The sequence below is a fragment of the Mus musculus genome, chromosome 7 (genome assembly GCF_000001635.26).
Source record: "Mus musculus strain C57BL/6J chromosome 7, GRCm38.p6 C57BL/6J".
Taxonomy (NCBI): domain Eukaryota; kingdom Metazoa; phylum Chordata; class Mammalia; order Rodentia; family Muridae; genus Mus; species Mus musculus.
Window position 1 is genome coordinate 13,438,978 of NC_000073.6, and position 10,740 is coordinate 13,449,717.

Consider the following 10,740-nt stretch of genomic DNA (forward strand, 5'->3'; position numbering starts at 1 on the left):
AATAAAGAAAGAGGAACATAAAAGGCTTCTGGGACAAGCCCTTTGTCCTCCCCCATCAAAAGACTAACAAAACAGCCTAGACAGAAAGCTATCAATGAGAACCCTTAAAATTGAGATGAGGACACTGAAGTATAGCTTTCCATAACTGATGGCTTCTGGAGGGTGATGCATGTCTGGAAGGACCAAGTTTTCTTAAAAGGACTAGCCACTCGGAGTTTGACTGTTCTTCAGTGAGTATATGAACAACACAAAATATTCTTCTCCTTTTCCTCCTTCTTTTTCTCTCCCTCCTCCTCTCCCTCCTCCTCTTCCTCCTTCTCCTCTTTCTCCTTTTTGGGATAGGGGGAGGGCACAGGGAAGATAGGTGAATCTGGGATGACTGGGAAGTAAGAGTGTTGTGAGTTAATGATATGAGCTTCCCCAAATCAATAAAAATATCATGAAAAATATATAAAATATTTTAAAAATTTTGATTTTTAAATAAATTTTGTAATTATATTTATGTATAGAAAACTTAGTGTACATTTAACACAATTTAATGGCGAGTTCTTTAGCCTTTGCCTTTTCCAGCTTGGCAATGTGAACTATAGACTTAGGACCCAGGACGTTGCCTCCCTAGTGGCGATGGATCTCATCATATCTGTCATTATAATTGGTTCTCATAGTTTCCACCAGCTTAGTCAGAGTACCCTTCTCTTCTGAGTTAACCTGTGTGAAGGCAATAGTGGTACATGTCTTCCTATGGGCCAGGCACCCCAGCCTGGCCTTCCCTTGATGATACAGTAGGGCACTCCCATCTTTCTACACAGGGCAGGCAGGAAAACCACCAGCTCAATGGGGTCTATGTCAATGGCCATCACCACCAGCTGAGCCTTCTTGTTCTCCACCAAGGTGGTGACTGTATTGACTCCTGCTCGGAGGACAGGTGGTCTCTTAGTTGGGATGTCGCCTTTGCCAGCAGCTTTCTTCTCAGCACAGGCCAGTAGCCTTTGCTTCTTCTCTTGCTTTGTCTCTGGCCCGTACTTGTAGGCAAACTTAAGCAGCTGAGTAGCTGTCTGTCTGTCCAGGGCCTGGGTGAACTGGTTAATGGCAGGAAGTACTTTGAACCACTTATAGAGGATGACTGCAGCCTGATGTAGCAGGGCCATTTGACAAAGAATGTTAGATCTCTTTTGGGCTGGATGTCCTGCTCAATGCCAAAGTTCTTGGGCCTTTTCTCAAACAAAGGATTGACCATCGTTTTGGCCTCCTGTTTCTTGATGATGGTGGGGGCTGGGGCCACCTTCTTCCCTTTAGCTTTCTTTTCTTTGGGCATCTTGTTCAGCTAGTAGAGAGAGCAAAACTTTGATTTTTAAAATTATATGTGTATATATGGACTGCCTGTGGAGGTCTGAGGACAACTTTGATATGTATGTGGGTTCTGGGGTGGAATTTATGTTGTGAGGCTACCACCACAATTCTATCTGCTGAGTTATCTCATGGGTCTAGTAATTGTTTTTTTTTAATTATTATTATTCTCTCATATGTTATATCCTGACTGCACATGCCTCTCTCTTCTATCTACTCTTCCCCACCCCCACCTCCACTCTCTTTCAGATCCACTCTTCCTTTGTTTCTCATCATAATAAAGTGGGTCTTCTAGGGATATTAACCAAACATGGCATAATAAGTTATACTCAACTAGGCACAAACTCTCATATCAAGGCTGAACAAGGCAACTCTGTTGGAAGAAAAGGGTCCCCAGATCAGAAAACAGAGTCAGAGATACCCCCACTCCCACTGTTAGAAGTCCCACAGGAACACCAAGCTACGTGTAACTATAACATATATGCAGAGGACTTAGCTCAAACCTTTACAGGGTCCATGATTTTTTGCTGCAGTCTCTGTGAGCCCCTAGGATCCCTACTTGGTTGATTTTGTGTGCCACGTTCTCATGGGGTCCTCCTGATCCCTGGCTCTTATAATCCTTTCTTTCCCTCTTCTGTGGGTTTCTCCTTGCTCTGGCTTTGTGTCTCTGAATCTGGTCCCATCAGTTGCTAAATGATGCCTCTCTGATGACAACTGGATAATCTATGAGTCTCTCTCTCATTTTTTAATACACCAATTGACTGATTATTTAACTTTTTGTTTTTGTTTTGTTTTGTTTTTTTTTTGGAGACAGGGTTTCTCTGTATAACCCTGGCTGTCCTGGAACTCACTTTGTAGACCAGACTGGCCTCGAACTCAGAAATCTGCCTGCCTCTGCCTCCTGAGTACTGGGATTAAAGGCGTGCACCACCACGCCCGGCTGATTATTTATTTAACTTTTTAAAAATTGAAAATAGATTTTCTTATGCAGTACATCTCAATGACCGTTTTCTTCCCTCCCTCCATTCTTTCCAGTGCTCCCATCTCCCTCCAAATCTCTCTGTTTCCCTTCAGAAATGAGCAGGCCTGTAGGAGACAACAATCAAACATGACAAAACAGGATACAATAATACAAGGTAAACACCCTCACACTGAGACTGAACAAGCCAATGCAATAAGGAGGAAAAAAGTCCTAAGAGCAGGCAAAAGAGTCAGAGACACATTCACTCCCACTATTAGGAATCTCACAAAAGTCCTTTATGGAGTGTCTCCATGAAGAAATTAGACAGTTGTCGTATCAGCAATTTAAAACTACACCTGAAAGTTCTAGGAAAAAGAAGCAAACACACTAAAGAGGAGTTGAAGACAGGAAATAATAAAACTCAGAGATGAAATCAATCAACTAGAAACAAGCAAACAAACAAATAAACAAAAAACAAAAGAAAGAGTCAACAAAGTCAAGAGCTGGGTCTTTAAGAAAACCAACAAGATAGACAAACCCCTAGCCAAACTAACTAAAAGACAGAGAGACAGTATCCAAATGAACCAAATCATACACGAAAAGGGAGGCATAACAATAGACAGTGAGGACATTCAAAGAATCATTAGGTCTTACTCTACAAAACTGGAAAATCTGATTGAAATGGATGATTTTATAGACAGATACCACTTACCAAAGATAAATCGAGACAAAAAATAATCTATTTAAACACAGCCTTATAACCCCTATGGAAATAGATGCAGTCATTAAAAGTCTCCCAATCAAAAAAAAAAAAAAAGTCCAGGTCCAGATAGTTTTAGTACAGAATTATACTAGACTTTCAAAGAAGAGCTAATACCAACACTCCCCAAACTGTTCCTCAAAATAGAAATAGAAGGAATACTGCCAAACTCATTACATGAGGCCACAGTTATCTTGATACTTAAAGCACACAAAGACTCAACAAAGAACAATTCAGACTGATTTCTCTTATGAATATTGATGCAAAAATACTCAGTAAAATACTCACAAACCAAATCCTGGAACATATCAAAACCATGATCCAGTAGGCTTTAACCCAAGATGCAGGGAAGGGTTCAATATATGAAAATACATCAATGTAATCCACCATCTAAATGAGCTGAAAGAAAAGAAATCATATGATCATCTCATTAGATGCTAAAAAAAGCCTTTGACAAAATCTAACACCAACCACAGAGCATATTCAGGCTGGACCTATGCCCCCTGTACATATGTAGCAGATGTGGAGTTTGATCATCATGTGGATCTGTCAATGACTGGAATTGGAGCTATGCCTAAAGCTGTTGCCTTTCTGTGGTATATGCTCTCCTAACTGGGCTGCTCTGTCTATCCTCAGTGGGAGAGGATGCTCTTAACTCTTCAGAGACTTGATGTGCCAGGATGGGGAAATACCCAGGAGGGTGACCTTTGTCTCAGCAGAGAAAGGCATGGGGGTAAGGAGGGGACTTTGTGAGGGAGAACTGGATGGGTGGGGACAGTAATTGAGATATAAAGTGAATAAATAAATAAATTAATTAAAAAGGAAACTTTCAGGACTTTGCTCACAAATATATGTTTTGGAGATGGTAGATTTTATGATTAATTTGATATCACCATTACACTTTTAAATTGCAGCAACTTCAAAATTGTATATTATTAATGGATGCAATAATTATTTATCAATAAAAATGACTGCTTAAGCTGGACCTGGTGGCATATGCCTATAATCCTAGCACTAGGGAGCAGGAGGATCAGTAGTTCAAGATATGTTTAAGCTCCATCAAATTTGAAGTCAGCTTGGGCTACTCGAGACCCTATCTATAAAATCTAATTAACAAAGCAAGCAAGCAAGCAACCAACCAACCAACCAAGCAAAGATTTTACAAAGAGAATTGTAAAATGATAAACTCTCAGACCTAACCTTGTCTTTGTGTCATATGTAATTTTTAATTCTTCTTCATCTTTCATTGGAAGAACAACTGAACTCATGAGAGATAGTCCCCTGAAACTCTTCACTGCATCACAATCTCACAGACTGCTGTCATTCTGGCTAGAAAGCCAACAATGGTTTCTACAAGACAACTATTCAGCCTGCACCCACTGCTGCTTCCAGGCACAGGTGTCAGAATTCTGTCTACAGATTTCCCCTTCACTGGTGGGTCATAGTACCTCCTGGGTCACAATGTTCCTAGTGCCCAAGAGGAGACTGGCAGATGATACAAGCCCATAGGATCTGTGGAGTTTCCAGGAGGAAGAGGTAAAGTAGTCTCACTGAGAAATGTTTCTGTTTCATTTGGTGGTAAACTCATTTTAGCAAATACTTAGTGTCCCATGAAAAGAACATAACTCAGAGAGCTATCCAGTCACTCTTCTACCAATTTATTAACTCATAGTACTCTGGGACAAGAAGATTTCTTGGATTTCTGTAACATAGTCCTCAACTCTGGCTTATGAAGTTGGATTAAGGTATCCTTATACACATGGCTCCCCATGTGACCTGGATGATTACCTTCCTGGGAACAAGTCAGATTTCTTTGTTTCTACTTAGTTCCATTAATGTGAAGTGTTTCTTTTCATGAATATGTTTGATTGCAAGAGTAGAGGCTTGGCTTTGTAGTCTGGAGAGAGGGAAGGATGATGGTGAGAAAAAGGTGGAGAGGGAGATGAAGAAACAGAATGAGCAGTAGAGAAAGTTGAAGGAGGGGAATGTTAAGAAGAGGGAGGGGAAATGTAGAAGGGGGAGAAAATATAGATTAAAGGGATCAGGGGAAGGTAGTTGTAGATGACAAGATGAACTGGAGTTAGAGATGGAATGAGTGGGGCAGATGGTGAGGAAGAAGATATGAGAAAGTGGAGGAGAAAAAAAAGTGTTGGAGGAAGAAGAGAAGAAGGAAAAGGGAGATAGGAAGCCAAGTGGGCATTTTCAATGCAGAAGAATAAGAAAAAGTAACAGGGACTCCGCTGAGGGCAGGCTGCACGGGTGACGGTGTGGAATACAGAGGCCAGCCGTTTCCGGGAAAGGCGAGAGCCAGAGAGCTTCTGAGGCGGCGCCATCTTCGGCTCCAGACAACCGGCCACCTTCCTGGTGAGTGCACAGGGATCCTCCAGCCCGAGAGGTTTGTGCCTCAGGCCCCAGTGGGAGCCTCCTTGGCTCCGGGACTCCAAGGAGGGCAGGCTGCACGGGTGAGGGTGTGGAATACAGAGGCCAGCCGTATCTGGGACAGGCGAGGGCCACAGAGCTTCTGAGGAGGCGCCATCTACGGCTCCAGACAACCGGCCACCTTCCTGGTGAGAGCACAGGGGTCCGCCCTGCCCGAGAGGTTTGTGCCTCAGGCCCCGGCGGGAGCCTCCTTGGCTCCGGGACTCCGTGGAGGGCAGGCTGCACGGGTGAGGGTGTGGAATACAGAGACCAGCAGTTTCTGGGACAGGCGAGAGCCACAGAGCTGCTGAGGCGGCGCCATCTTCGGCTCCAGACAACCGGCCACCTTCCTGGCCAAAGCAACACAGCTTCTGGGAAAGATCCTGTTTTGGGCCTTCATCTTCAGCCAGGAGGAGGTCCAAACACCAGATAACTGTGCACCTTCCCTGAAAGAGGAGAGCTTGCCTGCAGAGACTGCTCTGACCACTGAAACTCAGAGGAGAGAGCTAGTCTCCCACGTCTGCTGATAGAGGCTAACAAAAGCAACAGAGGAACAATCTCTAAACAAAGACAACTATAACAACTAACTCCAGAGATTGCCAGATGGCGAAAGGTAAACGTAAGAATCCTACTAACAGGAACCAAGACCACTCACCATCATCAGAACCCAGCACTCCCACTTCGCCCAGTCCAGGGCATCCTAACACACCTGAAAAGGTAGACCTGGATTTAAAAGCATTTCTCATGATGATGGTAGAGGACATAAAGAAGGAATTTAATAACTCACTTAAGGAAATACAGGAGAACACTGCTAAAGAGTTACAAGTCCTTAAAGAAAAACAGGAAAACACAACCAAACAGGTAGAAGTCCTTATAGAAAAACAGGAAAACACATCGAAACAGGTGATAGAAATGAACAAAACCATACTAGACCTAAAAAGGGAAGTAGACACAATAAAGAAAACCCAAAGTGAGGCAACGCTGGAGATAGAAACCCTAGGAAAGCAATCTGGAACCATAGATGCCAGCATCAGCAACAGAATACAAGAGATGGAAGAGAGAATCTCAGGTGCAGAAGATTCCATAGAGAACATCGGCACAACAATCAAAGAAAATGGAAAATGCAAAAAGATCCTAACTCAAAACATCCAGGAAATCCAGGACACAATGAGAAGACCAAACCTACGGATAATAGGAGTGGATGAGAATGAAGATTTTCAACTCAAAGGACCAGCAAACATCTTCAACAAAATTATTGAAGAAAACTTCCCAAATCTAAAGAAAGAGATGCCTATGAACATACAAGAAGCCTACAGAACTCCAAATAAACTGGACCAGAAAAGAAATTCCTCCCGACACATAATAATCAGAACATCAAATGCACTAAATAAAGATAGAATACTAAAAGCAGTAAGGGAAAAAGGTCAAGTAACATATAAAGGCAAGCCTATCAGAATTACACCAGATTTTTCACCAGAGACTATGAAAGCCAGAAGAGCCTGGACAGATGTTATACAGACACTAAGAGAACACAAATTCCAGCCCAGGCTACTATACCCAGCCAAACTCTCAATTACCATAGATGGAGAAACCAAAGTATTCCATGACAAAACTAAATTCACCCATTATCTCTCCACGAATCCAGCCCTTCAGAGGATAATAACAGAAAAAAACCAATACAAGGACGGAAACCACACCCTAGAAAAAACAAGAAGATAATCCCTCAACAAAACTAAAAGAAGACAGCCACAAGAACAGAATGCCAACTTTAACAACAAAAATAACAGGAAGCAACAATTACTTTTCCTTAATATCTCTTAATATCAATGGTCTCAACTCCCCAATAAAAAGACATAGACTAACAGACTGGCTACACAAACAGGACCCAACATTCTGCTGCTTACAGGAAACCCATCTCAGGGAAAAAGACAGACACTACCTCAGAGTGAAAGGCTGGAAAACAATTTTCCAAGCAAATGGTCTGAAGAAACAAGCTGGAGTAGCCATTTTAATATCGGATAAAATCGACTTCCAACCCAAAGTTATCAAAAAAGACAAGGAGGGGCACTTCATACTCATCAAAGGTAAAATCCTCCAAGAGGAACTCACAATTCTGAATATCTACGCTCCAAATGCAAGGGCAGCCACATTCATTAAAGACACCTTAGTAAAGCTCAAAGCACACGTTGCACCTCACACAATAATAGTGAGAGACTTCAACACACCACTTTCATCAATGGACAGATTGTGGAAACAGAAACTAAACAGGGACACAGTGAAACTAACAGAAGTTATGAAACAAATGGACCTGACAGATATCTACAGAACATTTTATCCTAAAACAAAAGGATATACCTTCTTCTCAGCACCTCACGGGACCTTCTCCAAAATTGACCATATAATTGGTCACAAAACAGGCCTCAAAAGATACAAAAATATTGAAATTGTCCCATGTATCCTATCAGACCACCATGGCCTAAGACTGATCTTCAATAACAACATAAATAACGGAAAGCCAACATTCACATGGAAACTGAACAACACTCTTCTCAATGATACCTTGGTCAAGGAAGGAATAAAGAAAGAAATTAAAGACTTTTTAGAGTTTAATGAAAATGAAGCCACAACGTACCCAAACCTATGGGACACAATGAAAGCATTTCTAAGAGGGAAACTCATAGCTCTGAGTGCCTCCAAGAAGAAACGGGAGACAGCACATACTAGCAGCTTGACAACACATCTAAAAGCTCTAGAAAAAAAGGAAGCAAAGTCACCCAAGAGGAGTAGACGGCAGGAAATAATCAAACTCAGGGGTGAAATCAACCAAGTGGAAACAAGAAGAACTATTCAAAGAATTAACCAAACGAGGAGTTGGTTCTTTGAGAAAATCAACAAGATAGATAAACCCTTAGCTAGACTCACTAAAGGGCACAGGGACAAAATCCTAATTAACAAAATCAGAACTGAAAAGGGAGACATAACAACAGATCCTGAAGAAATCCAAAACACCATCAGATCCTTCTACAAAAGGCTATACTCAACAAAACTGGAAAACCTGGACGAAATGGACAAATTTCTGGACAGATACCAGGTACCAAAGTTGAATCAGGATCAAGTTGATCATCTAAACCGTCCCATATCACCTAAAGAAATAGAAGTAGTTATTAATAGTCTCCCAGCCAAAAAAAAGCCCAGGACCAGACGAGTTTAGTGCAGAGTTCTATCAGACCTTCAAAGAAGATCTAATTCCAGTTCTGCACAAACTATTTCACAAAATACAAGTAGAAGGTACTCTACCCAACTGATTTTATGAAGACACTATTACTCTGATACCTAAACCACAGAAAGACCCAACAAAGATAGAGAACGTCAGACCAATTTCTCTTATGAATATTGATGCAAAAATCCTCAAGAAAATTCTCGCTAACCGAATCCAAGAACATATTAAAGCAATCATCCATCCTGACCAAGTAGGTTTTATTCCAGGGATGCAGGGATGGTTTAATATACGAAAATCCATCAATGTAATCCATTATATAAACAAATTCAAAGACAAAAACCACATGATCATCTCGTTAGATGCAGAAAAATCATTTGACAAGATCCAACACCCATTCATGATAAAAGTTTTGGAAAGACCAGGAATTCAAGGCCCATACCTAAACATGATAAAAGCAATCTACAGCAAACCAGTAGCCAACATCAAAGTAAATGGAAAGAAGCTGGAAGCATTCCCACTAAAATCAGGGACTAGACAAGGCTGCCCACTTTCTCCCTACCTTTTCAACATAGTACTTGAAGTATTAGCCAGAGCAATTCGACAACAAAAGGAGATCAAGGGGATACAAATTGGAAAAGAGGACGTCAAAATATCACTTTTTGCAGATGATATGATAGTATATATAAGTGACCCTAAAAATTCTACCAGAGAACTCCTAAACCTGATAAACAGCTTCGGTGAAGTAGCTGGATATAAAATAAACTCAAACAAGTCAATGGCCTTTCTCTATACAAAGAATAAACACGCTGAGAAAGAAATTAGGGAAACAACACCCTTCTCAATAGTCACAAATAATATAAAATATCTTGGCGTGACTCTAACTAAGGAAGTGAAAGATCTGTATGATAAAAACTTCAAATCTCTGAAGAAAGAAATTAAAGAAGATCTCAGAAGATGGAAAGATCTCCCATGCTCATGGATTGGCAGGATCAACATTTTAAAAATGGCTATCTTGCCAAAAGCAATCTACAGATTCAATGCAATCCCCATCAAAATTCCAACTCAATTCTTCAACGAATTAGAAGGAGCAATTTGCAAATTCATCTGGAATAACAAAAAACCTAGGATAGCAAAAACTGTTCTCAAGGATAAAAGAACCTCTGGTGGAATCACTGTGCCAGACCTAAAGCTTTACTACAGAGCAATTGTGATAAAAACTGCATGGTACTGGTATAGAGACAGACAAGTAGACCAATGGAATAGAATTGAAGACCCAGAAATGAACCCACACACCTATGGTCACTTGATCTTTGACAAGGGAGCTAAAACCATCCAGTGGAAGAAAGACAGCATTTTCAGCAATTGGTGCTGGCACAACTGGTTGTTATCGTGTAGAAGAATGCAAATCGATCCATACTTATCTCCTTGTACTAAGGTCAAATCTAAGTGGATCAAGGAACTTCACATAAAAACAGAGACACTGAAACTTATAGAGGAGAAAGTGTGGAAACGCCTTGAAGATATGGGCACAGGGGAAAAATTCCTGAACAGAACAGTAATGGCTTGTACTATAAGATCGAGAATTGACAAATGGGACCTAATGAAACTCCAAAGTTTCTGCAAGGCAAAAGACACTGTCAGTAAGACAAAAAGACCACCAACAGATTGGGAAAGGATCTTTACCTATCCTAAATCAGATAGGGGACTAATATCCAACATATATAAAGAACTCAAAGAAGGTGGACTTCAGAAAATCAAATAACCCCATTAAAAAATGGGGCTCAGAAGTGAACAAAGATCTCTCACCTGAGGAATACCGAATGGCAGAGAAGCACCTGAAAAAATGTTCAACATCCTTAATCATCAGGGAAATGCAAATCAAAAGAACCCTGAGATTCCACCTCACACCAGTCCGAATGGCTAAGATCAAACATTCTGGTGACAGCAGATGCTGGCGTGGATGTGGAGAAAGAGGAACACTCCTCCATTGTTGGTGGGATTGCAGGCTTGTACAACAACTCTGGAAATCAGTCT

The 10,740-nt window shown here is 41.2% G+C and overlaps 1 pseudogene; it reads right to left on the reverse strand.

The window, feature by feature from the left end:
* Positions 484 to 1,334, reverse strand: Rpl7a-ps14 (ribosomal protein L7A, pseudogene 14; annotated as a pseudogene).